This window comes from Platichthys flesus, chromosome 10 (assembly GCF_949316205.1).
Source record: "Platichthys flesus chromosome 10, fPlaFle2.1, whole genome shotgun sequence".
In the NCBI taxonomy this organism is placed as follows: domain Eukaryota; kingdom Metazoa; phylum Chordata; class Actinopteri; order Pleuronectiformes; family Pleuronectidae; genus Platichthys; species Platichthys flesus.
The window spans coordinates 19801227-19823803 of NC_084954.1; the positions used below are offsets into that span (position 1 = coordinate 19801227).

Here is a 22577-nt window from a genome sequence, read left to right on the forward strand (position 1 = left end):
AATATGTTGGACATACTGCCACAAATGAGGAAATTCAAGCTACGGCAAATGCATTTGGTTTAGATATACATTGCTATGGTGGTGGGACTTGGCAATCATTTATTTGTAAAAGTAAGGTGTCAGATGAAGGGATATATTTGAAGCAGTGTGATGATGATCATTTTGAGCAAGTGGTGTGTGTACAAAACAGAGAACAGCTGGTTTGCGTCGGATTGTGTACGCTGGATACCTCTCAGACAAAATACATGTGTAGAAGGGATACCTGTATTTCAAATGATAATCATAGTGGTCAAAATATTAATCAGGGGATCATAAAGAAATATGACAGCAAGTCATATAGACGGAAAGTTAGGGAATCAAGCATATGGAAATATGAGGTAAATGTGTCACATAGGCAAAATGTTAAGGAAAGAAGCATAGGGAAATATAAAGACAACACGTTGCATAGGTTAAACATTAAGGCAATAAACAAAAGTAAATATTGGTTGAATCCAATGCATAGGCAAAGTGTGAAAACCAGGATTCGAAGGGAATATCATGTAAATTATGAGTATAAAATGCATGTTGCAGCAGGTAACAAACGCAAAAGGCAGAAAAAAAAAGTTAAGTCAGAAAAAATTAACTTTGTTATGAAGCAGTTTTTGGATAAAGTGAAAGATGGACCGGATTTTGTGTGTTGCGTCTGCCATAGAATGTTATTTTGTCATCAAGTTTTACTTTGTAAAAGAGGTGACTATAATAAGAGTACTACAATGGCTTCTCTTGCTGATAAATGTATCAATGAGAAGTACTTGCACATATGCAGTGGTGATTGTGTATTGCCATGTCGGTTGATGAATACACCTACAGGGTTTCCCCCAGTGCTTTATAGGCCTGGCGGGCCGCCAGGCTTTTCTCCCCCCTCCGCCAGGCTAAGCGTTGCTTGTTTATTTATAAAAAAATTAAAAAAATTGTTATGCACTAGAAACATGATACCAAAGACGGCATTGCGCTTTCAACCACATTTGGTGATACGGTTGAAACCACAATGGCGACATCTTATGGTCGGTATGTGAACACATAAGGTGAGAGGTCCGGTGTATTTTCCATCACCTGAACCTCCAAAAAACCACAACCTGTCTCTACCACGCAACAACTTTCGAAAACAACTTTCACGCGACATGTCACGGAGAAAGGGTCAAAAAACCTTGGACTCTTTCTTTTCCCGGAGTCGGGGGAGCACTGGAGGAGACGATGAGGCCGCTCGTTCACCCCAAGGCCAAGCGGAGAGCATCGCCGGCGAGCCGACCGAGCCGCGGCTCGATGATGAGGCAGAGCCGGAGCTAGTTAGCGGTTAGCAGTTCGTTGTTAAGCATGTTTTGTACTATTAAAATATCAACAATATTATGCTCGCTAATTTCATATTGGTTTTTAATTTTGCTAGGGTTAGCATTAGATACGCTTTGTTTTAGCTTTTTGTGTGTGTCGTTCTTGGGTATGTTTTGCCGGGTGTGTCGTAGTCAGCGGGCAACACAAGGATGCTCAACGAGAACTTTCATTGAAGCTTCTTGTACGACGTACAGGCAAGATGTGCTAAACGCACATATTGGGTCTCTACACCATCGGACAAGCATTGAGATCGCAGCAAGTAAAAGTAAACATAAATAATGTAAACATATTACTAATATGAATAACTACAGCATACCTCTTCAGGCCCTGAGTTCCCTGTTCCCCCTTGGCCATGTTTGCACTTTTTTATTAATGTTAATTTATTTTACTTTTAAATGTGACCAGAAATGGCTTGTTTTTTTTGATCCACTTAGATTTTACTTGAAAACGAATTGATAATATTTATTTTTATTTTATGTGTTTGTAAACTGTATTATGTAATGTTAATAAGTATTGTTAATAAATTGCTTACATTAACACATAATTGTCATAATTCAAAATTCCTGTCAACTTTCAGCCGTCGGTCGGCTTCTCTAGCGGCCCTACCACCAGGCTTAGCAAGTTTTCTGGAGGAAACCCTGACCTAGAAGTCAGTTGTGGATCTGTTACACTTGCCATGGTAAGATTAACAAATGTGTATTGCCTCCTGAATGTGCAATGAATAATATGGTTGTTGATCTCATTCCGGATGAGTTGGGGTGTTTGAACAGTTTAGAGCAGCATTTAATCTCGTTAAATATTCTGTTCATGACGATGTTGGCGTTACCTAAAGGTGGTCAAAATGGAGTCTATGGTCCTGTAACGTGTGTTCCAGCAAATATTGTACAAACTAGCAATTTGTTGCCACGTTCTAGTATGGAAGGATCATTGTTGCCAGCAGTGATGCCGGTAACGCGTTACTTAGTAGCGCGTTACTCTATTCTGACCACTTTTTTCAGTAACGAGTAATCTAACGCGTTACTATTTCCAAACCAGTAATCAGATTAAAGTTACTTGTCCAAGTAACCTTGCGTTACTATTTCGGTATTTGTGGTTAAACCGCTGGGCACGTCCTGCGGCTGTGGGAGCAGTCGCCCCGTCGCCCTCCTCACCACGCCGCCGGAGCTCGGTGTGCGGCACGCCTCAACGTTTTTTTGGTGGGGGAGGTACTTTTCTGCGGTGCGGGGGCTTTCCTTCTAGTGGGCCGCGGGGCGGTGTTCGTCGGCGCTGCGGAAGGCGGGCCGTTGGAGGGGACTCACGGATCACCTCAGCTACAGTTCCCGTTGTGGGAGAATCCTCGGTTCGCGCGTTGGGGTGGGGGGCTCCGGCGGTTTCTAATAAAGTGAGTGTTGGCTAAACCGGTTGTCATTTTTATGTTTAGGCGGCGGGGGTGTTGTCGGCAGCTGCAGAATGTAACTAATAAAGTAACTTGTAATCTAACTTAGTTACTTTTAAAATCAAGTAACTTTTAATCTAATTTAGTTACTTATAAAAGCAAGTAACTTGAAAAGTAACTGGCAACACTGGTTGCCAGTGAAGTTGAAGCGAAAGCTTACTTATAAAGGTCATTACGAGTATCAATTTGTTGATAACATGCATATTCGAAAGGCATTGAAGTTGTTAAAATACACTAATGTGCATTATAAAGATGTGGTGTTCAATGAGGATTGGTCGAATGAGTTTTGTAAAGAAACACATTCTGATGTGTCAGAAAAGGACACTGATTGCACTGGAGATGGTGCTGAAGTATCTGCTGATAATGGTGAGGACGAGCTCCTGCATGACAGAGAGCAGCATTGTATGTATCAAGACACATGTCTAATGCCAGTGGATATTGGTCAGGAAGCACTGGATCAGTCTTTTGACAATGTCTTGAACTTGGCTCCAGCTGAAGGGAATAATCCTGTGCGACTTTTATCTGATAATACAAATGAGGCCAAATGTTTCCCTGTTTTGTTTCCAAAAGGATGCCCTACATATCGAGCTTTTCGTCAACATCGGTTGACATTGTCACGCTGTTTTAATAATCGCATCTTACATGCTGATGGTCGTTTTGCGCAGAATGTGGAGTATATCTTTTTTGCTCTGTATATGTCGAGGTAGAACAAGTTGTGTCGTGTGTATCTATAGCATTGAGGAAAGCACGAGGTGGCAAATTCCAAAAAGTTACTGGAGATGTATTGAATAATGAGGAGGGTTTGAAGAGTGTTGGGCCAGAATCCAGAGGCTAAGCACCAGACACTGGAGCCGACGGTGAGGACAAAGGGTTGTAAAACTTTTGGAGGGAAAACATTCTCCAGCAGGCCTGAGAATCTCCCCCTGGCGGTTGGAAAATGTCCTGAAGAGCCTTCAGGACCCCCGCTGAGTTCCAAGCCCCGCCCACTGAGGTCCAACTCTGACACTCAATTGGCTTAAAGCCAGCATCATCCTATGACCAGCACCTCAAGGAGGCAGAACCTTTCAGGTAGAATAAAACCACTGAGACATCAAAAATCGCGGCCCATTCCCAATTCCCTGAAGATAGAGCTGACCTTTCCAGTTAGTTGATCCGGAGGTATTTTTAGGGAGCAATTACAAACGTTTGTTTTATCGCTGGCCGAGCTCAGAGACTTTCTTTCCAAATCCACAGCTGCGTCAACCGCTGCTCATCCCTGCAGAAGAGACGAAGCCGAATTTTGTTCCAAGAGCAAGAGACTTCGCTCTTTTCGGTCCAGCGCTGACCTCCGTTGCAACCACGAGACCCACCGGAGCACCGCTTAAGAGGCCAGGACACTGATTTGTTTTCCAGGAATCCGCCCGTTCGCACGCATCCTGAGGTTTAACGACAGATTCACTGGACTTCCGGGAAATCCGCGCCCCACGCGCAAGCAACACCGCGGAGGTCACAGTAAGAGGCTTTATTGTCTGGGCAGAGACTAGTTTAAATACTTAGCGTGTCATTTGTTTGATTGTATGTTTGTTTGTAGATCGCTGATCTGTTTTTAGCCGTGCTACACGGCGGGCCGAGACGACACATCCGGTTCCTTTGTTTACTGTGTTTTTTGAGAAGAGCGCGGTACAGAGCCTGCGCTTCCTTTTTGCGCGTTACGTCAGAGATATTGTGCGGAGATTTACATCTGTTAAAAGATAAATCTCACGTAACTGGTCTGCTTCGCTGGAAGTCTCTCTCTCTCTCTCTCTCTCTCTCTCTCTCTCTCTCTCTCTCTCTCTCTCTCTCTCTCTCTCTCTCTCTCTCTCTCTCTCTCTCTCTCTCTCTCTCTCTCTCTCTCTCTCTCTCTCTCTCTCTCTCTCTCTCTCTCTCTCTCTCTCTCTCTCTCTCTCTCTCTCTCTCTCTCTCTCTCCCTCCCTCCCTCCCTCCCTCCCTCCCTCCCTCCCTCCTCCTAAACCTGTTTTTACACACGTCCCGAACTACATTTATACATTTCATGTTACATGGACAAATCTAGATTTAACGACCATTTATACATCTCGACGCCATTCGGCGCCCAAAACCACGAGATAAGAAATCTCTTTGTTTTTTTTGCATTTCGCAACGTGGCTTCACTAAGGTAACCTCCATCTTGAAAGTACGTAAATGTAACATCACTTTGAATTCGGCCAGAGGACGTCACCACGTAATTACGCTATAGCCACTCCCCTTTCTCTTTCTTACACACACACACACACACACACACACACACACACACACACACACACACACACAGACAGGCAGACACACGACCACACACATAGATACTCCGTATTACATGTGTGACAATTGTGATAAGTGCTGCTGCTGTTGTTACCATCTTTGAAATATTGGAGTTTGTTAAATGAAGAATCATTGAAATAACATTAACTTTATTTCCCTTTTTTTTTTAATAAATACTTTTTTAATTAAAGTATTAATATTTCTGTGATTATTTGTGCATATGTATGTGTATACAGCTGGATTACTATAGCCTGTGTTCGAATTTAAAACCCTTCATTGTTTATTATATAATAATTAATACTAAATATTGAGATTATTAATATAACCTATATCATTGAGACTGATATTTAAAGATTGAATTGTTGGTCCCTGTAACCAGGGTGGTGCCCCGCGACAATAAGCAATGATTACAGATTTGTATTATTCTTAATTGATAATTTTATTGTTTTCATTAATTATTTTAACTATTATTAATGGATAACCGTATCACTTCTAATTAAATGTGTTACTGTTCTTAAGTAATAGCTTTATCATTTTTGATTATTTTTAATAAATAATTGTTAATTTAATAATCATATTTCATGATTATTAATAATAAGCCAACGTCAATTCTACTCCTACTATTGCACAACAAGAGGTTGTTGGAATATGATGATGGGTTTCGTTTTCTTAAGCCTATTAGAGGAACCCAACTTGGTATTCCTACGTGGTTTGCCTCATTTTCCTGTGCTGATATGCGGTGGAAGAATCTTCTGACTAGTATTTTGACACAGGAAGGTAGAACAGAAACGGTCGAGGAACTAGAATGGGCGGAAAGGTGTGAACTTTTACGTCGTAATCCTGTCACTGCGGCAAGACTGTTTGATTTTCGATGCCATTGTTTTTTGAGGGAAGTTTTGATGTCTCCATGTAATCCTATTGGTAAGATTACTGATTATTACTATCGGGTGGAATTCCAGCAACGTGGCTCACCACATAGTCATGGTTTGTTTTGGATAGAAGATGCACCTGTCTTGATAGAAACACCGAAGAGGAGGTTGTTGCATTTATTGATAAGTACGTGACTTGTGAATTACCTACAGAGGATGAGACACTGTTAGAGATTGTTACAGCTGTGCAAACACACTCAAAGCGTCACTCCTAAACGTGTAAGAAGAAAGGTACAGTTTGTCGTTTCGCTTTTCCTACATTTCCACCTTTAGAAACATTTATATCTCGTGCCGTTGGTGCAGATGATAAGTCAGATATGAGAAAGGAGGATGCAGTGAAAATCCTAAATGATCTCAAGGCTGCTATTTCGGATGGTAAAGCAGATGGTATATCTGTCCAACGCCTTCTGTTTTACAACAGAAGGCGTCGTCGAAGGACCTCAGCACAGAAGACATGTGGATGACAGGTATAAGAGTAGGCCAAAAGACAGTTCTTTTAACTAAACCTCTATGGTATCTGCCATTTGCTGAAATCTGCCCTCAAATCCTTTAGTAAGACCATGCAGCAAATTCCCAAAGTTAACATTCCATAACCTGGAGCTTCACGTAATGTGACTCTGAAATCACAGGATGTTCAACATTCTAGTTACATTTTTGGCATAATATTATTCTGACAACGATTACAAAGATTTCCCAACCTAATTTTAACCCAACCTGTTATTCTTCCCTGAAAATTCAAGCCTGTTGCCTGCTGGAGGATAATCGGCCGAAATTTGGGTCAGAACCACCCCTCTCAAGGATTGCAGGCAAATGAAAGATTTGAAGCTGAACATATCTGGCCAAATATCCTGTAGAGTAATCTTAATTTCACCGACTGAATGAGAGTATCACTTAAAATAAAATGAAGAACAACTGAAAGAGTGAGCAGAAATCTGAAATGGACCAGTGAGACTGAGAAGGGTCAGCGGATGTTGAGTACATTAAAACTAGTTTGGTGGCCGTTCCATTTTGCTCCACATTACGATGGCCACCTGTATTATGTCTGAGTGTTTCTTGCAGTTGACTTGTGTCCAACAAATAGAACCCATCTTGAGTGATAACCCAATGTCACACAACTCCAGGAAGCGGGTTAAACTTGAAATGAGGGTTTTTATTTTCCGTTCCAGCAGATTTTCCGGCACACCTTTTAACAATCCTCTATCGAAATTGGCATGATGTCTTTCCAAACCTGTCACGATGTCCCTTTATCACGTTTCCACTAGCCTGGATGCCAGACAAACTTAGCCCCGCCCACAACATTTTAGGTCGGGAAGTTCGGTCTGGAGTCGCTCCGTTGAGGAGAAATTATGCCCGACCGGGCCAATCAGATTGTCAGGGCGGGCTTTATACGCTGATGGACAGGTGATCAACGGTAATGTAATCAACCACGTCATCAGAGTGCCCTTGGGTTGAATTCGTTTTCAACAAACATGCCTGCCGCTGGAGAGCTGAGATGTGTAGATGCTGCCATTGCTGCCATTTTTAGAAGACATCAACAGCGTATTCATTTTGAATTTAACGTCATCCATGTTGAAGAACTTCGCTGTTTGCTCCGTTAAATGTCGGCTGTCTGGGGTAAATTACGTATTCTCCACTCAAGCCTATGTGGAGAATACGTAGCCCCCCCCCCCTCTCTCTCTTTATCTTTGACTGCTTGTGTGGCTGTAGTGGATGGGCAGAGGGGACATTTAATAATGTGGTCGGTAAAGTGGTAAAATTAAAACTCCTGGACAACAGAAGGTGAATACCATGTATAGGATGCATATTTGATCATTTACATCGTATAAAATATGTCGTCAATATCGTTTAAAATAATTTTTCAGTGTGTTCCCTGTTGCGATACGCTCGCGTCAAGCGGAAAAAATAGACTCGACGCCGAAACGATCGCTTCACAGCGCGAGGCAGCTGCGGCGCAACGCTACGCTTCAGTGTCCAGTGTGTTCAGCACATCGATTTAACATGTGAGTGGATGGGAGCCAGAGGATTGGCGCTGCACTTATGCCTCGCTTCGGCGTCTCTTCCGGTGTGAACCCGGCGTTAGGGCCACGTTGGGCACTGCCACACCAGATCCAGATGGCGCTGTCGTGCAGAAAGCTCAATACATCTGTACTTTGTGTTGGTGGTTGACTGAGTCACAATAATTTTTTTAAACATCATCATATCAGGCCAAAGGACACGATGTTGTCATAACTCAACTGTGCATTGTCCTGTCATTACTAAACTTCTGTCACATGATCAAAGTCCAAGCCTGAACAGCTCTATGTGTCAATATTTCCTCAGTGTCATAGTGCCACCTACTGATTCGCCAGGAAACAGGAAGTACTTTGTTAATCCACTCTGCATTATCCAACAGGCTCCAAACTACTGACCTATGATCACAATCCTGATCTGAACAGCTCCATATATAAATATTAGTTCAGGGTCATAGCGCCACCTACTGATCAGTGTGAAAATTAAGTTGTGTTAACAGTCAAATTTACACAAATTGCTCACGCTACATCAGAGCGCCTACATGAACAGATCTATATGTCTGTGCGTAATAATAGTGATGGGGCCACCTACTTGCAACAGAAGGTAAGCTTTGTTTTACAACTATCATTCGATTTACATACAATTTTCAGTTGGATGTGCAATTGATAACGTGGACCGTAATGAGCAATTAGCAGGCAAGGATCAACATCACGTGACGGAAGCAGGAAGTGAAGTGTTTATCTTTCCGCAGTGCGCAAAACGCATGCAACGCGGAGACGTGCGCTTGGTCATCGATCGCTCTCTCCACCGACCGCTACAGGCTTCAACGTGCGGGTGTTCGGGCCCGCAAGTGCTACAACATAGCCCTAGATTAAATTATAGTATTTAAGGTCTAGCCTAATAATTGGTTTCATAGCAAGGCATAGCACTATGATTTGTTGTGCATTTTGTTTGCAGGGCATGGATATATAAACAGGCAAAATTTGCAATAATAAAAAAAACTGAAAAAAACTTATTTTAGGAATTGATACATACGAAGTACAGATTAATGCAAGGGGTAGTGATGGATAAAGTTCTTTAAAAAACAAAATTAAGTCTTTCATTTTCACTTTTCCACTTTAAAACTATGAAGTTAACGTGAACTATTCATGGAGGTGTGAACTTGCACAATACTGTCGATATAAACAACAAATTCATTAAAAACCCTAGCTCCACTGAGATTGACTCGTCGATAGCTCAGACTCATTACGATTAACATTAGACTCAATAGCGCCTCTAAAAAAGAAACATACAAAAACATAGTAAATGAACTGAATAACAGAACTTTTTCATACACAATATTGCATAATCATGAATTTTTGCCAACTGTACTCTGCCTCAATCTTGGCATCATTATGTTGTGCAATAATGCATTACATGTGATACCATAAAATGGTGGGCCTTTCAGCATTCAATAAATTTGGTTATCAATACAAAATTGCATTGAATATTATATTACATATTACAAATAATAACATGAAATAATAACTTGATTAAAGTTACTTTGGTGCATCAGTACATAGACTGGAAGACAAAAGTTTGGCAATTTTAGAGAAAGAAAGCAAACTACATTTGAGGCGACTATATTGTTAATTGATGTCTAGTTACAGTCTTATCACATTACCATAAGAAAATATACATCAAATGTCCCTTCATGCTGTGCAGTTGCTTCCAGCCATAAACTATTTCCTACTATTGTGTTTTGCCATTTCGCACAGATGCAGTTCTGTGACTGCGGTGGCTGACATCTGTCCATTGAGTTGTCCCTCTGTACACTGCACGAAAAACGGTTTTGCTGAAATCTACATCTTTAGATTAGTCGCGGAACTCTGAAATCATATCCAATCGCACAGGTATGATTGTTTGACATGAATAGGCAACCATAATGTTCTAATCATTAGGTTTGTTCCTTTCAATTATATCAAAGAATTTATATTTTGCCTGTAATTAATGTTAGCAGTTTGCAGGACATTTCTGTTCATGGTGTATGCATGCATTTGTAATACTTTGATGCAGTGGCCAGTTAGTGGAGCTATGCGCCCATGTGTTGAAGTATGTTGTGGGTGATGTGTTGTGCGAGGACAGTGCAAATCACTATGTGTGTGGGACTCATGACACCTGCAGTCAATACACCCCATGTTTTTAGATTCCAGTTAAACCACAAGTTGAACACAAGTGTGAATCACTAGACATGTTGCCAAAAAAAACACACAGTGTCTCTGTTACTCTGAGCAATTGTAGAAACACTACAATGGATTTTATCTGGAGCTACTAAACATTACAGAACAGGGATGTATTCTGCTGTCTGCGTCTTTCCCTACCACCTTGTAATTAGCAAACATTAGCTCCAACCACAAATGCATTAGCATTGAACAGCAGGTGCATTCGCTCCAGTTGGCCTTCAGGTTCCATATATTACCCTCCTCCATCTGGACCGGGGTCTATTCTACGCCTTGGCTTTCATTTTTTCAGTGTTACTCAACGTCTTCTCTTCTGTAGCTTATTGGCATTCTCCCTCACCTCTTCCACTCACTCTCTCCTGGTAGTCTGGTTCTCTGTTAATCTGGTTTTAATTGTATTGTTAATTCTCTGTGCGCTTCCCGGCCTCGAGATTATATTACCACAACAAATCAGTAACATGACCCTTTCTTTCTCTCCCTCCATTCCCTCACTCATTCTGCACAGTTTCGCTCCTTTTTCTCAGCCTCTCCATCATGTTCTCATTAATGGTTTTATGACGGCTCTCCAGCAGTAATGGACTTACGTACCCAGTGTTTGGGCAAATTAATATTCTCATCACACCGCTTGCTGCTTTCACTCTCACCCACTCCCTTCTCTGTGTGTGCTTTCTTTCTGTGCAACATAACATGATCATTATTCTGCTCACATCTCCTTCTATCTTTCCCTGCCACGTGAATCTCTCAGTTATGCAGATGTGCTGTGGATGATTACAACAGACACCAGTGTGTGTAAATGCAAAGCCGCCTTCACTTTATACTGTTACACACAAGATGCCCAGTGAGCAACAAGTCTGTCAGTTTTAGGTTTGCATTTATTTGTTCGGCTCCACTGGTGTCAAACACATTTTATTATTCCCCCATCAAATAAAATGTAGACTAATTGTCTTTCCTTGAAAATAATGTTGATAATTTTTCTGTTAAGTGATGATTTATTTTATATAATTTTAGACATCTTCTTAACCAATGCTTAGTTGGAAAGAGATGTGTCTTTAGCCTGGGGTGGAAAATTTGTAGACTTTCTGCTGTCCTCATCTCAATGGGCAGTTTCTCCTACCATTTGTGAGCCAGGACAGCAAACAGTGATGATTTTGTTGAGTGGCTAAGTGTCCCCCGCAGTGAAGGAGCAGCAAGCCAATTGGCCGATTTATTTGTTAACACAGATTGTCTAAAGCTACATCAGCCTCAACTGTTGAAGCCACAGCCATGTTTATTTTATAAAAACACTGCCCTCTCTGTGAACTGCTAAGTCTCTTATCATGTCTACTTTTGGGGGATTTGCATTCTAGCCTCTTCCTATCTCCTGAGCAGCCTCTGATATTCTGATTACCAATAAAAGGATTGGATGGGCAGACAGGGCAACTTGACATGAACTAATTTCCAGCCACTCCTGTGCTGTGAAGCACATCTGCTGGTCTTGGAAATAGTATGTGACCAGATTTTGGATTATATCTGGCACTCTTATAAAATGTGTGTGTGTCACAGAACTGAGTTTGGTTTCGACAAATGTAAGAGTTAGATCCCTCCTCTTATTGACTGTTTAAATATTGTCAGGGTGGGCAAAATGTCAAACGTGAACCCAAAAGTAAGACACTTGAGAAGGTTTAGGGAATAAAAAGAGTTCTGGTTCATTGGACCGACCAGGGGGTCAAAAGCCAGACAGTCAGGTAGCAACAAATCAGACAGGGATCAGGCAAACAGGAATCCAGGGTCCAGAAGGGAGTTCAGAGAGGAGCTCAGGCAGAAAAATGATCAAGGGGTAACACTGGAAAGCTAGGAACAAAACACACTAGCCGATCTGGCAGAGAACAGAGGAAATGAGCCAGTATATATACTGGGTGACTAATGACCGATGGAAAGCAGGTGAGTCTGGGGGTAGGGCAGGTAATGGGATTCGTGAGACGAGATAATGCAGAGCAGGGGGGAGTGGCTGAATTCTGAAATGACATGACATTTCAGAATTCATTTCAAAAATTAATTGAGATGAGTAAGACTCATCTCAATTAATTTGGTGTCTGTGCTCTATATTTTATCTTGTGCACCAGGAGTGTCTCACTGCTACAGATGATTATATTCCTGGGTTGTGTTTGGATTTACGCAACACAAATGATCCTGCGCCCAATCTCGCACGAGTAAACATGACACCACAAGGCACTTATTCGTATTATATTTGTGTAAAGATAACATGAGTGTGTCTCAGAATCAAAAGGGACAGTGATGGGTCTTTGCAATAATAAATTGTACATTTTTTATAGTTACATCATCACACAAGATCATTTAAAAAGGTGCTATTTGTATGGTGTTTTGTTCATTGTTGCCTTTTCAAACACCTCATCACTCACATATAAGAGTAAGACACAACCCGGATTCCATCATTCTGTATCTTTTTATACCCAGTTTGCTTTCTTTGTGGTTAATTTGTGTCCTTCTTCAAGTTGCATCTCTTCAGTAGATGCCATTTCCTTTGCAGTGGTTTTCCATCTCTGTTTATTGGTTTAGAGTCTCTTTGTTTTTCTTCTGTATCTTCAGAACTCTTTGTGGTCATTGATTGTCTCTTCTCCCTGTGGTCATTTTGTGTCTCGTTGCGGTTGCCCATGTGGAGATATAACATGGAGATTTGTAGTTTTACAGTAATGTACATGAGAGCTTTTATTCTGGAGAAATAAGTGAGTTTTTTTTCCTTCTATCTCCAATATAAATTAAAATGAAGACAGATTTGTTTCATCAAAATTAAACAATTCTAAAGGCCCAGCTCACCTGTTTTTGACCTGCTCAGGTGCTTTTACTTCCTTCCTTATTAAACCTCCACTGACGATGTGAGAAGGGTGAGCTGGCGGAGAGCTATAGTTGTGCATCCAGCAGGAATAATAATTTGTATGCCTTTCTGCTCAAGGATACTGTTCTGTGCACTAGTCACATATAATTAAGTGTAACTTTTACATGGGCAATTGAGACAAATTAAATGGTAGCAGGATTATGCAAAAGATACAAAGATGAGCTGCACAAATTCCAGTGGTGAAATGGGCATGAACGGGTAGATCCAAGCAACTTTCTTAACATATCGTGATAAGGTATTATTCCAAATCTGCTTAGATTTCTCAGTAAGTGATGTATCTGATCTAGATGTAGAAAATCACAGAATCCCCATAATAAGTAATTGGTGGCTTGCATTCCACTGAGTTCCATTCTAGTTATACAATGTCTTTCTTTCTTTTTTCTTCTAACCCAAATACATTTTCATTTCCTATCAAATTTCACCTCATCTATTATCTCCCTGTCCCCATTTTCACACCTTCCTTCTGTCTCGCACAAGTTCCACTTTGTTCCACTTGTTATCGGCTCAGGCTCTCAGGCTCTCTTGGCTCCTTGCCGTCATTTCAGTTTGTCTGCATCTCTGCTCCACCAAGCCCTCTTCCATGGATGCCCAGGGGGAAACTAAAACATCAGATTTATTCACAAGAATTGCTCCTTTTAATCATTGCAGCAACAGGGCAAATGTCAAAACTGTTGTCTGTTGTGTATGTTGATAAGGATCACATTTTGCGCATAACCTCCCCTGTCTTCCCTGATTGAATTTTTAATAGCCCCTTGACATATTTATGCATGTTTCCTTTTCTTTTGTACTTCCTCCCTCACGTCTACTTCCATCTCTTTGTGTAGTGCATAATCTGCTCATTCTGCTCAGTTAAGCGATTGGTAGATTTAAGCTGGATTTACTGCACTATGAGAACCAATAAGAATGATGAATGTGTCACTGTCGAGTGCATCAAAAACGAGCAGGAAGGTCAGAGAGATGTCTGTCAAGCTCAGTCTGTATACGCCCACACAGTGCTTAGCAAAGGTCTGAACCATGATGGTATATATAAATGGAGGACTCTTCTCTACTTCCTCCCACAATTTAGAAGTGAATTCAAAATATATGACTTTCTTGTTTGGTGCATGTCCCATCCATTAAGATGGAGCAGACTAGGTTTATGACCTGGAGATTTGAATTATATAACAAAATGGCTTAATATGCATCGTCACAAAATTCATCATTTAGCAGTGACCAGCCTGAAGACTACATGAACTGAGCATTTTTCCTGAAATGCTTTTTCCTCCCTGATCATTAATGGTGTTTTGACAGAGTATACCCATGTTTGTGGTACCTGGTGACCTCAATCCTGACCTTATAACAAGGGAACCAAGAAAAAACACAATATGGTTTGCTGCAGGATAGACATAACATTTTGGTTCATCAAGGCAGCATTTGCTTGCATGTAAGTTGTGTGTCAGCAAAAAGGCAGTATCTTACTGATCGAAGATTGGCTCCTTTATGGAAATACCTTTTCTAATGACCCAGTTTTGACATTTCCATTTTCAGTTTTTTTAATTGTTACCTTTTTTCCGCTCATTCCAAGCTGAAACGAATGTTAATTCTGCCCCCTGATCACTGTCACCTACATCCTGCACAGTGAGAAAAATAACATGTCATGCAGCATTCAGCACCATTATGCAGTCTGAATTTTCCAGTTACAGGACTTCTCTGAGAGGAAGGAGCTATGGGTGGGGAGACTGGTTGATTTAGCTCCTCCTGGAAAACAATATTATTATTGGCTGCTCACCATAGCTCAGTTAATTTTCCTTCAGTAGTTGTAGGTCTAGAAATGTCAGCTCACGACAGTTTGCCAAACATATTAGCCTTTTGTTAGTTACCATTAAATACATCCTCAATAAATTCCATCATCACTTCTATCTTAGGGCTATCCTGGAGTAAATCAATAGAGACCCTGAGATGAACCTAAGACATGTGAAGTGCATCAACTGATTTTTAAATGGACAATCAAAACAATTGATTAGTATTACCTTATATGTAGCGGGTGGAAATTGAGCGGTAACAGGGATCAGAACTGAAAGCAGCCTCTACCCCCTGCATTATGTGACATGGGGATGATAACTTCAAATTCTTGATTGAATTAGAGTTTACTTTAATTCATTAACATATTAGTATATGTATAGAATATATTATTATATTAAGGATTTCACACAAATAGAACAGACACAAATAGAACAGACTTTTCAGAAAATATCAGGAAAAATGTCAAGAAAAATGTCAAGATTTGTATAAAAGGATAAACAGTATGACAGGTGTTGGGTAAATCCTTGTACAACCTAGTCTAACCTTTAAGGTTATTCATCTATGGATCTCTGTGGATTTGTTGATGTCAGGTACAATGATGGTGTTGTTATTCTATGATGGAGTTCCGTTTTGTTTTTCCACATGCAGTTCCATGACCTGATCATTGCTCTGATCAACAGGTGGTGGGGAATGAATAGAGACATTTTAGTTTGGTAAGTAACATTTAAGTTTTTTTCTGTTTTTTTACCTCACTTTTTCCACTTTGAAGTTAGCTCCTAACTGATACACACACTCCACCAATCACATCTCATGTTCAGCTTTACCCTTCTGTAAAATGAGCACTTGAACATTCATCAGCATTAGAACTGTGGCTGAGAATAATCTACTTGATGTATATATCATCAAGTAGATGACTTTTTAGTTTGGTCTATGTCCCATCCATTAATATGGAGGAATCTGGATTCATGACCTTTACTGCAGCCAGCCACCAGGGGGCAAATAAGTCACCCTGGTTCCAGTTTGGGAGGGCAGTCATGTCGTCTATCTCTATATACAGTTGATGCATTTACCTTGTTGCAATCCAATATATTCAAAAGCCTGATGTCAAGCTGTCTAATAATGTATCTTAGGTGCCAGATTTTTAATAATAAATTAATTTATTCAGTCACAACAGCAGCAGCTTAGTAGCACACAGCTACAAAAACAGTGCAACTCTAAACCTTTTAGACCTTGTAACCTTAAAGTCATTATAGTGGCCCCTGTTCACCTTCCACACCAAACCAAAGTGTAATCAGAGTATTGTAAAGCCTTGTTCGGTAGAAGGGGCACAAACACAAGGATTTCTTTCCTCAGCTCTGAGTTAAAGTGAGACTGGGTCCTCTACTCCACCATTAAATGGTCCACAACCCTTTCAGACTGACTTTCAGGTACCAGGCTGCTGAGTGTTTGTCTGGGAGGGATTATGCCAGGTAAACAGGGATTTAACATAATGTGGGCCATGCCTGTTTTGGCTGCGGCAGGATATGGGGTCATGTAAACATTGCAGTGGCAACCCAATCCACTGTGGGAGGAAGTGATAAGGGAATTAGAGGGGAATGAACTGTCTAATCCCTTTAATTTGAATCTCCATGCCTCTCTGCTGCATTCTCTCTCTTTCACTCACCGGCCTTGTTTTTTTCCCTCCCCTGCTGCGCTTGTTTTTCGCCATCTTCTTGTTATCTCTCGTCTTTCTTCATCTCCTCATTGTCTGGTACTCCTACTTTACCTGTTTGACCTTTAAGGGGATGGGCAAAGTGAGTAGGAACCACAAAAAACTTTCAGGAAAGTAAAAGCATCGCTGAATAAAATGTAACAAATATGAAAAAAATAAAATTTATATAGAGAAAAACTAATTATTTTCAGTGTAGTGACGCTGGGTTTTGAGATTAAAATGAAGTTTTTTTAAAAATAGGGACTGATAAGTTATGGTTATTTGTCATTGTGTTTTTTTATTTGCTATCAAGTTTTTATATTTACTGTTGAATTTATGAATTTACTGTTGTGTTTTCTTATTTCATACCAATTTATTTGGTTTTATAGACTAGTCAATCATTAATCCAGCCATCCATTATCTGTAGACCTCCTCCTATCCTTTGAGGATCACAGTGGGAGCTGGCTCCTATTCAGTCAGAATATGTATGCATGAGTGCACGTAACAGTATAATAGCCATGATATACATACAAACACATCCTACACGTGTGTGAGAAAGTCATGTTCTAACACTGATCAGTCAATTTGCCACAGTACCTCTAGGGGTTATGATATAACTCTAAACCAACCAATCATAAATAAAGTTTCTACAACAATTATAACAGTTATTCTTTCTGATGAATAAATTATTACTTAAACAGTAATAACAAGCAAATTTGTCACAGTGACTACAAAAACAACCTTAAACTTCTTGTTAAAATTGGAAACTTTAAGTCCCGAAAAGATAACTAGGATATTTTTGTCATGTTGGCAGCAATATGCTGAATAACATTTCCTCCAAATCCTTATTAGTTAACTGATAATTAGTAATTTGCCAAGAAAATCACTGTAGAAACGAGGTTTGTCTGGTATGAGCGCCATATGGACTTTAATTTGTGATTGTCATGTAATGCTAATTTGCAACATCTGTCCTCGGGAAGGAGAATATATGTAATATAGCATAGCAGCATTCATTAAGAATATAATCAATTAAAAAAATTTGGAAAGATTTAAATTATTTCGATTTTTTTATACATCATTGTATTGGAAATTAATTTGGGAGATAATCTTATTGTTCATGTAGTTTAAATAAGACCCTCAATTTATGTTCATACATAACTCATACATTCAAATTCACAATCTCACTCCAACACTTTGCAGAGCATTTATTATTGTGCAGTAACATTTGCCCTTTAACTACTGTTATCAGGTAATTTGCTTGTAATTCCTGCTAAATATAAATATCCACATCTCCTGTTTGTAAAATCTGACATCTTAGCACTATACAGGGAAATAGTGTGTTATGGGGTGATTATGTTACTGGATTGGATCGTCTGGACCTTTGGCAATGTACCAACACCTTTTTTGTTGGAATTTTATTGATCTGTGGATTAATATGGTGCTAAATAGGTGAGTGACGTTGACCATATACTGCACCCTTAAGTGTGATTTGTGAAATGTAAACTAAACGTTTTGACCTAATTGATGAAATACATTAATTGTGGTTTAAAATCACATTTGACCAAATTAAAAAAAAAATTCTAAATGTTTAGGTTGAATATTGCTCATAATGCCAGCTCCTGTTTTAGACAGTTGTGGACCTTTCAGAGCCTTTCATTTCATAGAGTCTACTGTGTCTGTTGTCTATTCCTCACGACACTTATATATATGTATGAAAAGGTTAACACCCTCTAATCAAAGGTGAGCGGCCCCCAGCAATCGCTCATGAGTGTGAATATGGAAAGCTGCGCTAGTTTTCAAATCTATGCAAGAACTCAGCCCATAAGCCACTACATCGTCTATTCAGAGAAGTCCCCCATCCTCTCCTGCCCCTGGGCTGTCGCTCTCTTATATACAGGAGCAGGATGCCTTATTTCCTGGTGCGCACCAGTCTAGTACTCAACATATCATGTATGTGCATACGTGCTGGCAGTGCAGGGTTACAGGGTCAATTGCAGGGTTACAGTACAAATCACTCTACTGTAATAACTAACTAACTACAGGCAGTTAATATCATCAATCACATTTCATGGAGGCTAAATAACAACTACATAAGAATCAAGGAATATATGAATTGGCTAATCAGAGCAAACAAAATGCAAAATCACAAAAGCAGGGGGACACAGGAAATACCTGATTCTGCTTCTCATGCTCATCCCTTCAAGAACAACACACAGCTTGAACAAAACATTCTGAGCATTATTTAGCAAACTTAAAGTTTTAAATTACAAGAAAATAAAAAAAAGGCTGTCAGCTCCCTCTCTCTCCGTCTAACCCTTTCTGTCCTTGACTGTCACTTTCCCTTCACTATGCTAATGTCTTTGGATTGCAACATAAAATAGAAAGGAGCAAAAAAGTGAAGAGCCGTGTATTCCTGTTTTTACACTCACTCCATTGCTTCTTTATCTAATTGAAGGGCAATCATTTACCAACAGGTTCAGAACCAGGTTCGGTGGCAGCATTGGTATCTGGCACCGCAGAAGCTTCTTCCTCCGCAGTGGATTGTCCCTGACAGCAGTAGCCAGTAGTGGAGCAGGCCTACCTGTTTATTTAATGAATCCAAGTTCTCTGAGGCTTGTTTGTTTTTCATTTTGACATGCTGACTCATCCATAAATTGCCCCAAATACTGAATAAAAACACTGCTTGATTTACAGTCAATTAAAATATTCGGGCACCAGCTCACTGATGAGGAGTTCAGGTGAGAGATCTGAATGCAGTGCCGGCACGCATGGATGACCACTAGAAAGTGTGAATAAACAAAACATTGAATATTGACTATTATGACACAAAAGTCAATGTAGTAATTGTTCAAGCTTCCCCTAAACTATCAGGGAAGGCTTCCAAAGGAACCTGTGTTCTTTTCAAGGGAGCCGAGCTCCCCTTAGCTCCCCTGTAATTGAACCCTGCTCTCAGGGCCTCTCCATTCGTTCCAAGATGTGCTTAAAATACAAACAAATGGCTCTGCCTTATGCCTCCTTTGATCCCCTATTTAGAAGGCAGGTTTCTTTGAATGAATGAATGCATCTAACATCATAACGACACTTCAGCGCTAGAATCACCGTGCAGGCAATGATTTGCTTCTACCTCCTATTTATTGTCGACTTTACCTGTTGAATGACTTCATATTACTCCTTAAAAAAATTCATGCATCCAACTGATTTATTCACAACAATAAATCGCACTGAATTGAAGCCAACATTGCGAGAGTGCGGGACACCTCTACTATAAATCTACAGGAAAGGAGGTCATGAAGTTATAGTGAAAGATCATACAGGAAGGACACATTGCCCAGGCTCACCTTGCTTCTATTATTCCTCCGCCAGATTCATTCTGTCTATATTCTCCCTATTGTTAATCAATGCAGTATTTCCCTCTCTGTTAATGGTCACTCCCAAGAATTCATCCGCTTTGCTAAATGCTGTCATGTAAAGAAATAAAGGACAGAGAGAGAGACAGAAATACTGGATTCATGTGTTTCTACAATGTACATTCATAATAGAAGAATAGATTATTTGGGGGTAATGCATGTTTGTACCATACACTGTTTATAAAGATGGAAGACGGTGTTACAATACATTAGTAAAGTATCTTCAGCATGAAGGCATGTTATGTTTTTTCTACTGTTTTATTACGTCTGAGGATAGGCCAGTATGTCTTCAATTGTATTGAATTTGGTTGCTACACTGTTTACCCTTGAAACTCCAAAAGTGTTTTGTGGACTCAGGGTCTCACCAGCCCCTCCATCTGCATAGTGGTGAGTAGATAATGAGTGGATTTTTGATTTCCGGGTGACCTATCCCCTTAGGGCTTCATCACCATTCCCAAAAGTCCAGTTAGACCACCAGATCATGACATATGTGGCCAGCCTCTTCAATCAGCAGCTGGATTTCGCAGCATTAGGAGTGCGATAGCTCTGCCTGTTTGTCAGCAAAATACATAGTAGGAGGGATGTTCAGTCTTTAGAAGGTTAATACACTTGGTTGCTGAAACAGCAGCTTCAGACTTTTGGTGCTTGAAAGTATCAATATAGGATGCTGAGGAGCTTTGAGGCCATCAGCGAGTGTCGGCCTTCTCATCGGTCTATTACTGTTGAAATCACCTGGGGCTGAAGAAAACAGAAAGCAATGCTGACACTAGGGATAAGCCTAATTGTACGTCTAGTAAAAAGATTACTTTTGTTCTGCAGGTTCAGAAATGAGCTCCTGCCTCCTGGAGGTGTTATGGGTCTAATTCATCTAAACATCTGGGATAGGCAGTCCTGACTTGACAGCTCCAGTTGTTCACATATCCCTGTAACATTTAGCTGGGATGTGAATGATGCTCCCTTTTCGAAGGTCCTTCGGATTTATGTCAGAATAACCTTGTGTACGGTGTAGTCACAAATTGTTGGTAAGCATATCAATCTTCTGTCATATTAAATGGGCCTCTATATGATTTCTTACCTTGGATTAAAGTAGACACAATTGCAATATTAAATATTGGTATATAAAAACATTCAGTGTTATAGACAGACTACATTTATCTTTCTCCAGGCCAAACCTTACCCTACAAAGTGACTTCAGGTCTCAGACAAATGTTGACGTGTAGTGTGAATGAATAAAGCTTCTCTTCTATCATCAATATGCTACACAGATATTTGTAAAAAATAATTTCTATTCATTTTACGGTACATATATACAATATATATATATATATTTTCATATTTTAACACTATATAATTCACAGATGATATTGTAGTTAACAATTCAGTATTGACTTCAATGGATGTGGAAAAGGAGGTACAGTGGGTTCTCAAGTTCCCTCTGTCGGCATTTCTAAGTAGGCAAGATACTGAACCCCAATTTTAAGGTGGCCCTGAGAGCTCAACGCACTGCAACTTAAAAAGACAACATGCAAGTGGACAAAACACAAAGTAAGAAAACATCTTCATCAATTTGACAACACATTGTGCACAACACAACACATTACAGAAACGTGCTGCAAATACAGAAATGCGCCGCAAATACAGAAAACGGCAACGGAGGTGTTTCCAGAGGACAGCTAAAAGTGATGGACACTGCTGCCACAGGAGACACAAAAACTTCCAATACATCAGACAAATTCGGTTCCACACAGGGGTCGGCAACCTGCGACTTGCTAGTGTTTTGTCCACTTCGGTTTGTTTTCTTAAGTTGCAGTGCTTTGAGCTCTCAGGGTCACCGTACAATTTGCCCGACAGCTGTGCAGATAGTGTATGAATGATGGAAAAAGCACTTTTATGGATTAATCACTTCATAAGACTCAAAGCGCTAAATGAATACAGACTCTTAAACTTGCAGATTATATTTATGATTTAGATATTAAATTTGGCCTGGTCAACTGTTGCCCCAGACAACGACTGTTTGGATTTCTCCACACCCAAAGTGGACTATAAAAAGATAAGAAGATATATATCTACAGTTTCTGGAGATGGGTGATTACTTTAGCGTTCAAAAACCTCAACACATAAGAAGACTGCCAGGAAAGGATTGAACTATGCTTTTATCAGCTTGAACTTGGCTGAATAATCACCTTTTAACTGCCCTACAGTAACCTTGCATTATTTCCAAAAGCAAGGATGATGACATAGGCAAATTGTGATGTTTATACCATTTACCCCCCTGAGCTTGTCCCTCCAGGTATTCCTTCCATATTGATATTCGCAATTATATAAGGGTCACTCATACATTTACCTTTGCCCATTAAAACCAGTTAATCTTTGAGTCAAAATGTTAAGAAATTCCCTAAAGACACACTGAAGCTGACCTTTGACCATCCAAATCTAATCAGTTAACCCGTGAGTCTGAGAGAGCATTCTCCCGAGGTGATCTTAAAAACGCATTCACAAGGCAAAATAGGGATTGTGAGGTCAAGTGACCTTGACCTTTGATCTCTCAA

The 22577-nt window shown here is 40.1% G+C and overlaps 1 long non-coding RNA gene and 1 pseudogene across 3 annotated transcripts in view; both read left to right on the forward strand.

Annotated features, from left to right (window-relative positions):
- The first annotated feature begins 494 nt into the window (after positions 1-494).
- LOC133962074 (uncharacterized) lies at positions 495-6491 on the forward strand (annotated as a pseudogene).
- Positions 6492-12002: 5511 nt separating this feature from the next.
- The window catches only part of LOC133961401 (uncharacterized), a 32002-nt gene continuing 21427 nt past the window's right edge, over positions 12003-22577 (forward strand). For all 3 annotated transcript variants that reach the window (XR_009922004.1, XR_009922003.1, XR_009922005.1), the window contains exons 1-2: positions 12003-12176; positions 15612-15644. This is a non-coding gene — a long non-coding RNA (uncharacterized LOC133961401). The remainder of the gene's footprint in view (positions 12177-15611; positions 15645-22577) is intronic.